At 41.9% G+C, this 12,147-nt stretch overlaps 1 protein-coding gene across 1 annotated transcript in view; it reads right to left on the bottom strand.

The window, feature by feature from the left end:
- Positions 1-12,147, bottom strand: part of ADGRL3 (adhesion G protein-coupled receptor L3) — a 792,897-nt gene that overhangs the window by 604,441 nt on the left and 176,309 nt on the right. The window lies entirely within an intron of this gene.

Here is a 12,147-nt window from a genome sequence, read left to right as displayed (position 1 = left end):
TTTTGGTCTCTGTCTTGGTCTTGGTATCACCATGGTCGGGTTTTAAAACAGTCCGTACAGATATACATATCTGGAGAAGACATTCCGCCAGCAATTCCAGTACTGCAGGTATCCCCGCGGACTCCTTGTATTGGCCTTTGCATTCTGTCAGGACCCTGGTAAGCAGGTCGGGTAGGAGCCCAGTAGCAGGGGATACAAGGGGTTCTGTTTGCACCCCACGATGCATGACGGAAGTGATGTGGTACGGACAGGCGAAATAACACACAGCACAACAGAATACGAGGAAAGGTACTGTATTGTAACAGGTGATATGACCAGCAAGTAAGGCAGTAAGTCTCTAGGCAGGATGCCCACTGGCAGGGCTGACTGGTACGGAGGCCCACTGGGTGGGCTGACAGCAGGAAGCCCCCTGGCAGGGCTGACGGTTATGGAGGCCCACTGGGTGGGCTGACGGGTACGGAGGCCCACTGGGTGGGCTGACGGCAGGATGCCCACTGGCAGGGCTGATGGGTACGGAGGCCCACTGGGTGGGCTGACTGGTACGGAGGCCCAATGGGTGGGCTGACGGCAGGAAGCCCACTGGCAGGGCTGACGGGTACGGAGGCCCACTGGGTGGGCTGACGGGTACAGAGGCCCACTGGGTGGGCTGACGGCAGGAAGCCCACTGGCAGGGCTGACTGGTACGGTGACCCACTGGGTGAGCTGACGGCAGGAAGCCCACTGGCAGGGCTGACGGGTACGGAGGCCCACTGGGTGGGCTGACTGGTACGGAGGCCCACTGGGTGGGCTGACGGCAGGAAGCCCACTGGCAGGGCTGACGGGTACGGAGGCCCACTGGGTGGGCTGACGGGTATGGAGGCCCACTGGCAGGGCTGACGGGTACGGAGGCCCACTGGGTGGGCTGACGGGTACGGAGGCCCACTGGGTGGGCTGACGGGTACGGAGGCCCACTGGGTGGGCTGACGGCAGGAAGCCCACTGGCAGGGCAGGCGGTTAGCTCAGGTACAGGCAGGTAGCTCAGGAACAAGACACGGGTAGCTCACGGTACAGGGCCAAAGCAGAGCGGTCCATGCACTTCAATGCAAAGGCCCTGACTAAAGGGCAGGGCAGGTTAATAAAGGCAGGGCTTCGCTCAGGTGATCAGACTCAGCTGACCTGGTAATCTGATCCTGAGTACTCCAAAGGGAGGGGGAGGGTGGCCACTAGTGGAAGCAGCAGGACATTACAGCAAAATAAATCATCCATGGTCCGGGCTAGTAGGGTGGAACCCTGACAGGAAGTGACTTCCCATTTAGGTGGACTCCCTCCCCTACTTTGAAATATTTGGGGCTTAATATCCTGACTAATTTATCACACCTTTATCAATTACATTTTGTTCCATTGCTACGTCACATGGAGTGCTCCCTTAAAACTTGGTCTAAATTTTATCTTTCCTTTCTGGGGCACTGCCACTTATATAAAATTATCTTCCCGAAACTGCACTATCCACTTCAAATGTTGCCAGTTACTTTAAAGAAAAAGGATGTTTTGTTCCATAATAAGATTCTGCGACAATTTTTATGGCAAAACAAAAAGGCTAGAATTGCAACGGTCAAGCTCCAGCAACCAGTCCATAACGGTGATGTCAACTCGCCAAACTTAGCAAGGAGGTTGTTATCTTTAGGCACCTAGCTAGATGTGGTGGTCGTTTGGTAAATTATTTTTTACACAATTACAGACAAAATTCTCCCATATAGTAGTCCATCCTATTCATTACTTACAGCTCTGCAATTATGTCCATACCATCTTTCCCAGTTTCTTGGGTAGAAACTTTAACAATGTTCTGGATTCTTTCACATTATTATCTCCTCTACAATAGCTCCATATGGCAACAATTTATAATATCTTTAGACTCACAATGGCGTGGGATACTTGAATGAATCCATTCTACACAAGGTTAAGCATTTTTTAACAGGTGGTCACCTTACATAGCGACTCTAGATAGATCCACACAGAGCTCCATTTTTTCTAGCTTTCAACGCTACTCAATGATATTGCCTTCAAGTCCTGAAGGGTCAACGCCCCATTCCAGGGTTCCAGGGATGATTTAGCTGAGACAGGGCATTCTCTGACGGCCCAGGGGAGTCCAACTCCAGAGGTTGGGAGGTTTGTTTCATTTTTTCCTATTTGTTCTTTCCCCTTACCTCCTGACACAAATTCTGCTGTTTTTCATTATTATTCAGCGGTGTTCCATTATTTATTTGTGTCTGATGTGATTTCAATGTCATATGCTCACTTTCAATCCATGAATTGTATCGGTTTCTAATAATGATATGTCATAATGCACATTGCTACTGTTATTTCAAATGACCTTCCCGATTAATAAAGAAATAAAATAAAAAAATCAGGGGAGAATGCAGACATGAAGGGGTTAAAATGAATGTGTCTGTAGTTAACATGTGATATAAGATCACATTTCATTCACCCCCCTTGTCCCCCACAGGAACAAAAGCAAATGCAGAATCCCAGGGGACACAGGTTTTGGAATAAACAGTTTTTATACTGTTTCTATGGCAAGAAACTGGGACATTAAAAAAAAAAACAATGTCGCACATTTCTCTATAAGAAAAAATTAAAAGAGCAAGGAAAATCAAATGGATTTGTTTACAGTTCAGATCCAAATATATATACTGTGACAAACCCTGTTGCATGAGGACCATACATGTAACATTTAGGGGTCCTAAGCACAGTCCTCTAGGGCAATCAGAGTTGGGAACACCAGCTTTGAACAAAACAGCACTTTATTTTAACCACTTAAACCCCAGGGACCCATATGTATAATCTGCATAGCAGCTGTACCCAGATGCCATGCTAATCATCTCCCTGGGGTTCACAGTCTCACATTACTAACAGGACTGTAACACCTCAAAGAGATTTACGTTAAACTCCAATTATTGGGCAAATTAGGGAGATTGAAGTTGATAAAGAAGATTTGCCTAATACAGGAAATGCACAAGAATATTGTTTTGTCGTGAGAGTTATAATATGTAGAGATATGTTGTTTCAGGACACAGGGGGCTAGTACAGTAATTAACTCTAATCTGTACTGTGTCTCTGCACTTCTATGAAGATGTCTGGAACAAGTTAATTTATTTATAAGAAACAATATATTGATGATGCCATCGACATAAATATATGAACATCAGATGTTAAAAACCTTTAATGTGATATGTTGTATCTGTTAAACTGCAATTACATAGAGTCCATCATTTGCAGAAGTACACGTAAAAACAGGGTTTTGCATCATGACTAAAAAGATTACTATGTATTGTATTGTATTGCTCAAATATGTTTTTCATAATCAATTGAAAACAAGTCTTGCAAATCCATAATTTGTAAAAGTTAGACACAAAAGTCTAAGTATTAATTATTTATTATTCTCCATTTTCTTAAATTCACTTCATGATCATGATTGTTATTTGACAAAATGATGCAGTCTCTAATGTTAAATAATAATGTTAAGCAATTTCTTAAGAATGATATTAGAACATTGCATCATGTTTTTATTGCGAGCTGCTACAATAATAAAGGTGTTGTATCAGCTAAGATTTTGATATCTGCATATCTTTTGTGTTTTTTAGGTTGTATGTCGAATGGATAATGCAAATCATTAAAAAGTTCCTTATGGCAGAAAGACTTGACATTCAAGAAGACACAATCCTTTGTTTTTAGCAGTTCTGATGGTGACGATACTGATGCTCCAAGAAATGTTCTAAGAAAGATCTACAGATTCGACAACCAATTTAACAATACTCAAGGGTTCCCAGACATAATTAGGAAGAATAGAGAAATTGATGATTTCAATGGTCATGTGTGTTTCGGTACAATGAAAAGGTGCTTATCAGTTTGTTACATTAGAATGAACTTACTAGACAAAGTAATGTGAGGTTAAATGTTACAATAGGGCCTAAACATTTATTTTGTTGGACTAAAGGGACCTACACACAAGATGATGATAAATTTGGGTCTTGGGACCTTATCATAAAGGGAGTAGCTTATTTGAGTATAGTTATATATGGTGATGTGATAGTGAATTGGTCTGGAGATCTAACACCAAATACTCCAGGCTTGGCAAAAGATGGAGAAACTAGAACCAGGGTACTATACACGGAACAAGTGCGGTATACATTTTGGCAACCAGGAACAGTGCTACAAAATATTATATATCATATACACCTATAGTATGGAAAATACAGGCATTTAGGGATTCAAAGTTCATAAATGAGGAAATGGCAATAACTGTAACAGATTTGATTATTTCTGATATAATATAGTATTTCCTAATTTTATAGAGATCCAAGAAGGAAGGGATCAATTAGTGTTAACATGTAGTACTGAGTCGGTGTTACCTCCTGAGTCTTTGATGACAATTGCCGGTCCGGGCACGTCACGGAAAAACATGTCGTTTACGACAAATGATGTGCCAGGACCGGCACGTCTTTAAACGGGTGCAGAAAGCGATCTACTTCCGGTTTCTGCACCCAAACGGCGTTGCTGTAATGCCTCGACCTCGAGGCATTCAGCAACACCACGATCGGCACTAGGGGTAAATTGCATTGGCCGTCTTCAAATATACCCGAAATGGCACATGGGGGGAAGAATTACCAGATTTGGAAAAAATGGCTTTGAAATAGCAAAACGCTACCTGTACTTATTGCCCCATAATGTGTAGAAAAAAGCAAAAAAACATAAAAACATTGGGTATTTCTAAACTCAGGACAAATAGTAGCATCTATTTAGCAGGTTTTTTCATTACCTTTTATAGATGAGTAAAAGATTTTTCAACTAAAAGTTAGAAACAGTCATTTTTTTCTAATTTTTTCACCATATTTTATACTTTTTTTAATAGTAAATAATATGATACAATAAAAACAATGTCATCTAAAGAAAGCCCTTCTTGTCCTGAAGAAAACAATATCTAATGTGTGTGGGTTCAGTAAACGGGAAAGAAGAAAATTACAGCTAAACACGAGCAGCGCAGAAATGTTAAAACGGCCATTGTCACGAAGGGTACAAAAAGTAAAATCAGCCTTTGTCACGAAGGGGTTAATGACATGCAAATCCGAGTATGATACACAGAGGTCTAGTACTAGAGTGGAATGGTCTGAGAAGAGATTTACATATTATCTAGACTGGCCTACTCTCAATAACAATGGGAATTACCGGTGTTGTTTAAGACTTAAACATTTTTAAAGGAAATGTGTAGATGTAAATGTTACTGTTATCTCACCAACAATATCTGTGTGCGAAAACAAAATCTTTAGAGAATCAAGTCCATTGCAGGTAAACTATCTCCATTCCAAACCTCTCCTTCAAGATGGTACATTTATAGCAATAATTTTGAATTTAAAATATTAGAGTGGAAAATTTCATCTAGATTTCCACAATGAAAAAAATATTTGTTAAATATGGAGATAGGTGTAAATAAAGTAGAACACGTACTTAATACTATGGATATTAAGACACTAAAGTCTTATTTGGAAACTGCAGGGTTAATAGGAAGTAAAGAAACACATTCAACAGGGTTTAAACAAAACCTTGGAGGATATGATAGTAAAAACAGCTTCTGTAATATGACCCTCAGTGCAACATCTCCAGGAAGCAACCATGGCTTTAATGACTAACGTTGAGTTGACAGAAGTAGTACCTTGCTTGGAAATCCAAATTGAACATTCTACTGATTTCAAAGTAATGGCACACGCATTACAAGGCGGTATTATTCCTCTAGGAATTTTACGTAGTTTTCCTGGAGAACTTACATTTGCTTGAAATCATACTGATTTATGGGTAAATAAATGGTTAGGATGCAGTAATGATGTGTGTACAGGTACATCTTTAATACCCATGGCGGGTAAAGAAGAAACATTATTCCCTATGAGAGTTTTGGGAGTACCTGTCAGTAGAACACAATTATTATTTTACAAATTAGAGTATCCTGGTTTTGTTTTCTCGACAGATATGTCAGAACCTGAGCATGTCTACATTTTGTGTAAACTAAAACTATATATAATTCATGTTTCCATAATCTGAGCTCATGTTCAGGTACAATCTGAAAACATCTAATGATCTTGTTGACGCCTACAGAGAAAGGTAGAGTATGTGCACATATAATGTCTAATAGGGAATTGGTAAAAGTGATGTTTCCTAAGTGTATGTATACAGAAATATTATCAAAAGGTTTATACTGTATTGAAGGCAATCCAACAGCAATCAATATATATGGAACTCAGGTTAATATTTCTCAAATTAGTTCTAAGAAATTAAGTGTTTTGCCATTGCAATTTAATCTGTCACAGGTGAATGAATTTCCATGGCAAAAGTGGGTAAATAAGATTAGGAAAGATGTAGGATTTTTAAATGTCTTACAAAAGCAATTTAAAGAAGCACAGATTGTATTTCAGCATGAGCAAGGTAAACTCAAAAACATAGAACATGAATGGCCAATAGTTTCGGGTACATCTTGGTTGAAAAACTTTGCTAAATGGCAAAATCATCTGTTGGCTCTGCTGTCACCAATGTTTTATTACACCCATGTATTATTGTTTTATTTATCTTTTATATGTATTATTTTTCAAATATGTTTGTTATTTAGAATAAGATAAGAGTATTCAGGTCTCCACAGATCATTTTTTATAATATTCTTTTTTTTTTCAAATCTCTGTTTATTCAACATGTTACAACACAGGATATATATACATCGTGCGTTTACATTCAATGTTGATCGATGACAAAGTACAAATCAGAGGTGTACATATCCCGCACGTCAGAAAACCGGAATATCAGTAAGAAGGTAAAGCCTGCATGGTAAATACAGAGTACTCTGAGCATCGGCATCTGTCGTTACATGGAGCATACATGTCGATTTATTTGTCGGTTATTTAGGAGAACAGTAAGAAACAATGCCCACAAAAGGGAAAACAATAAAAATGAAAAAGAAAAGGGGAATGCCATGCAGTCATAAGTAGAGATGTATAATAATAATAGCACAGTTGTCACACAGTTAAGCAGAGAATGTCAATCTAGAAACAGCAAGACTACCATTCGTGGATGCAATCGTGACAGATGTAGTAGTAGACCTCGGGGGAGTTTAGGGAGAGTCGGTGGGGACCCGGAGTGATGGACCGAGAAGTCTCGCAAAATCGGAGGAAGCAATAAAGGTATGCCACCAGAACCACCTCTTATTATGTTGGAACACCATGCCTCTAGAGGTCCACACCAAATTTTCCATATGTTCAATAAAGGATACGCTCTGCAGCCACATTTGTAAAGGGGGTACCGAGGGAGAGCGCGAGAATCGAGGAATAACCGCTTTGGCGGCATTGAGGAGATGCATCGCGAAAGATTTTTTATATGCACTTTGTGGAAGAATGTCGAAGTGAAAAAGGGCCGCTGCTGCGGAGGAAAAGAAGTCAAGATCACCGACATGTTTAATAACCTGTAGGATCACGGTCCAATATGGTGTGATCAAGGAGCATGACCACCAAATGTGGTACAGGGTGCCCTGTTCAATCCCACATCTCCAGCAGACATCTGACACCATGGGAAGGAATCTATGTAAAGCCATAGGTGTCTTATACCATTGTGTCAAAACTTTATAGGAACATTCCTGCAATCTACTGGAGATTGAGACCTTATGCACCGCATAGAAAACCTTGTCCCAATAGACTCAAGAAGTAGGGCTTTGTTATTGAGATCTGGTCTATCAATAAAGCATATAGAACAGAGAGTAAAGTCAGTGGCTGACGTGCACATCGTTTCGAAGCTGGTCAATGGTCTCTTAAACAGGGGATTTGCTGGGAAGGGCATAACAAAGTGTTTGACTTGTAGGAAAAAAAAGAAGTTCGGTCGCGTTAAGAGTTTGTTTATTATACATAACCGTTGCCGAGGAGAAAGTGTCACCAACAAACAGCGCGCAATATCTGAGACCACGATACTGTCATGCTAGGAGGAAACTTCGGATTAGGTATGATTGGGTACAGAGGATCAGGATCTGAAGACAAGACTCCTGCTGTAAGTATTTTCTTAAAGACTCTAAGAGTCAAAGCCACCGTCACATATTTCTTCGTGGTCAAATGCCTATGGCAGTCGGGCAACCAAGGCAGAGATCGAAGGGGAAGACCAATGAGGGCCTCCTCAACCTGGACCCATTGCTTCGAGACACCAAGCGACCACTCTACCACCCTGCGGAGGTGGGCCGCCTGCCAAAAGCGCTCTGCATTAGGAAAACCTAGGCCTCCTTTCAATTTAGGGCGGATGAGATGTGCATGGGATCAATTAGTTAATTGATCGGTATTCGGAGACCTAAGTACGTCATGGATTGGTCACAGAGTTTAAATGGAAAGGTTCGAGATAGCTGAAGGACAATGTCAGGTGTGAGATTAGAGTGTAGTAATTCAGATTTATGTAGGTTAATTTTATAATTGGAGAGTTGGCCAAAAATCTGTAATTCTTCTTGGATATGAGAAAAGGACGTGATATGATTAGAGTTAATACAGAGCATGTCATCAGCATATATCGCCAATTTGTGCTGAATGCCCGAGACTGAAATGCCAGAAATGAGAGGATTGGCTCCGATGGCCATTGCAAGAGGTTCTATACTTAAAATAAAGAGGAGCGGGGAGAGGGGGCATCCCTGACGTGTTCCATTCAACAGGGTGACCCGGCTGGAAAGGGATCCATTTACTTTTATTAATGCTGTAGGATTGTGGTATAAAGCTCTGGTCCAAATTAGAAAATGGAGACCAAGTCCCAGTTATTCAAGTACTCTAAAGAGAAAAGGCCAGGCCACCCTGTGAAATGCCTTTTCTGCATCTAATGAAGTCAAGGTTATCGGGAGGTGCAAGTGGGCCGAATAATTAAGGAGGTTTATAATCCTAGTTGTGCTGTCCCTCGCCTCTCTTCCCGGTACAAATCCCACTTGGTCTCTATGTATAATCTGGGGAATAAATGGTTTGAGTCTCGTGGCTAATATCTTTGCTAATATTTTAATATCTGTGTTTAATAAAGAGATAGGTTGATAGCTTCCACAGGCCTCAGGAGGCTTATTAGGTTTTAGAATAACTGAGATATGGGCTAGATTGGATTGAGCATCCAGGTAAGATCCGGAAGTTAATGAAATAAATACGTCAACTAATCGAGGGTCTAAGATGTAAAGAATTTTTTTGTAGTAGGCTATTGTAAAGCCATCCGGTCCTGGGCTTTTGCCCTGTTGTGTGGATTTGACGGCTGCTTCTACCTCTTGCAGTGTAATAGGGGCATTAAGGGAGTCCGCTTCTCTAGTCCTAAAATGGTGGGGAAGATGTTTATCTAGATATGTTTCAAGTATTTGAGAATAGTGTGGCACATCCACGACCTACTGGGTAAGGAGTAAAGCTTGATGGGCATGTAAATAGGGGCATGGTCACTTAGGAGATTCAGCCTAATACTAGAGAGATGTAGCGTGGGGAGATGGTGAAGGGAAATAAAAAATGAGTCAATGCGAGTGTAACTATTGTGTACGGAGGAGTGATATGTATAGTCTTTGTCAGGGGGGTGTTGGGTTCTCGATACATCAATGAGTTGAGCTACATGGAACAGTTTCTTTATACGGTTTATTTGGGCATATGAAAAAAAGAGATAAAACAGAGGAGTTGTCAAGAGAGGGGTTCCAGGTTATATTAAAGTCGTTCCCCAGGATCGTGAGACCTTCCTGGAAGTCCATTAATTTTTTTAAGCTGTCATAAGGGGCATACACGGTAGCAAAGGGTAATCTTATGCGAATCCACAAACCCTTTAACAAAAAGGTACCTGCCCTCAAAGTCCCGCCAGGTGTCCAGGGTCTGAAAAGGTAAGTGTTTGTGGATAAGGATCGCTACTCGTTTTTGCCTCTAGGTTACTTGAGGTAAAGGAGGTGAGAAATTTTTTATTAGTAAGTTTGGGCTCCTTGTTGGCCCGGAAGTGTGTTTCTTGGATAAATGCAACCTTAACTTTAGTACGCTGAAATTCAGCGAACAGTTTAGTTCTCTCCTCGGGTTTGTTTAAACCCCTGATATTCAGGGAAATCAATTTAAGAGGCTCGAGAGCCATAGGTGGATGACTGGCAAGACCTGGAAGGAGGGTTGGCATGGCAATAAGGAAAAAATTGAATCTGGGCATATAAAAACAGAAACAGAAGAACCCAAAAACCAGAACATCAAACAGAACTGTACTCCTATTACCAAAATAAGAGCAAAATTCCAAGGCATCGAGCTCCAGGACCAGTAAACTGGCAAAAACCACATGTCGAGACCGAGGTACCCTACATGGTAAGCTCTGCGGGGAGCAGGTGACATCATGAAAATTAGAAACGTGAATAAAATGAAATAAGAAAAAGAAAATTTCTGTTCTAAATGCACGGCAAAGACAGAGTGAAGACCATCACATGTGAAAGAAAAAAAAAGTGTAGTGTGGGTATGTAGGTGTAAATAAGCTCGAGTAAATGCAGAAAGGGCTATGTAGAAAGAGCCCTTTACTGGCACATTACTAGGAAAGGTAAAGATAAATAAAACAAAAAGCATTGTAAGGGATACTGTACCAACATAATGACTCCTCACACGGAGCAGTGTAAGACAGAGTGAGGCAATGTCCAAATGTACAGTCACTCTTGTAGGATCCGGGTCGGAAGAAGTGGTGGAGTGTACACAAGCCTCCAGCATGGACATCAATGCACAGCGTCAGTGTGTCTTCCAGGTCATCGACGGCGGGAACGCCGCTGAGGTAGCGATGCGGGAAGGGACGTCTGTTCCGCCGGTCTGGGTGCGTTCAACTGCGGTGATGTCCAGTCCGGAACCTGTAGAGTGGGCAAATCCAGAGCCGAAAGGCTGGTAGGTCTGATGGTTGGCGGAGGATCACTGCCTGCGTGCCTTTCCTTGCTATCAGAGAGAAGGGGAACCCTCACTGGTAGGGAATTGAGGATTCTATTAGGGCAATGGTCAGCGGGCGCAAGCATCTCAGATTTTGCAGCGTGATAGGGGAAAGGACTTGAAAAATGCTGATCATGGAACCCTCGAATAGGAGTGGTGTCTTGGTTCTGCATTTCTTGAGAATCAGTTCTTTTGTACGGTAATCTTGTAGGCAACAGATCAGGACCCCTGGGACGCAGGGCTCAGTGAGCGCGGTCTAGGACTATAGGGGTGTCCTCCGGTCGATCCGAGATTGTACTGAAAAATGAAGTCAGCATGGGGACAATATCAGGGTTAAGTATTGATTCAGGAATGCCACACACACGGAGGTTGGAACGCCTACCTCTGTTATCCAGGTCTTCCACCTGTTTGTAAAGGCGCACAATCGTGTCTTGTTGTAGTGAGACACAGTCCGAAATTGTTCCCATCTCAGAGTGTAGTTTTTCTCCACTTTCTTCTAGCCTCATCACACGGTCCCCCAGTTGGTGTAAGTTCTCTTTAATGTCATGCAGATCGTCCCTTATACCGGAGAGTGCCGAGTGGAACAATGTTGACATCTCTGATTTTACCACTTCTTGCCAAGCAGGATCAGACTGGGAGAGTCATGGGGCTGCAGAATCTTCGATTGACGGCGATCCAGAGCAAGCACTATGCGGGCTTGAAGGAGCCGACGCCATCTCTGTCTCTGTTATCTGACTCAGGGATATGTTTAAAAAACTCCCGAACTGAGTTGCTGGATGGTTTTTCCTTCATGCCAGGGGTTCTGGAAGATGATTGGGGCTTCAGAATTTTTGACCATCTTCTCGATGTTTCACCCAAAATGCAGTAAAATAGTTGAATGTCCCCGGAGCTCTGTCTCTACGCGTGCATCCCGTTTAAGCGCTAGCCACGCCCCCTTCCTTTTTTATAATATTCTCATGTACATATCTTCCTGTACTCACTGAATGTGATACGAATGTGATACGGATGTTGTGTGAATGGACAGCAAACATATTTATTAATGGTACATAACCATAAACAGGGGGAAATGTAAAATCATTGTTATGCTTTCATTCTGTTCTACACACTTTAGGCCTGAATGCAACTTTAGTGCTAGGAACATATGCCATCAATTATGTGACGTAGCTTAGAGGGTCTTCTGTGGAATGCCGATGTATCCTATGACTGTGCCAATAGGATTCCTTAAATT

Source organism: Spea bombifrons, chromosome 1 (assembly GCF_027358695.1).
Source record: "Spea bombifrons isolate aSpeBom1 chromosome 1, aSpeBom1.2.pri, whole genome shotgun sequence".
NCBI classification, from domain to species: Eukaryota; Metazoa; Chordata; class Amphibia; order Anura; family Pelobatidae; genus Spea; species Spea bombifrons.
This window is presented reverse-complemented; position numbering and strand designations above follow the sequence as displayed.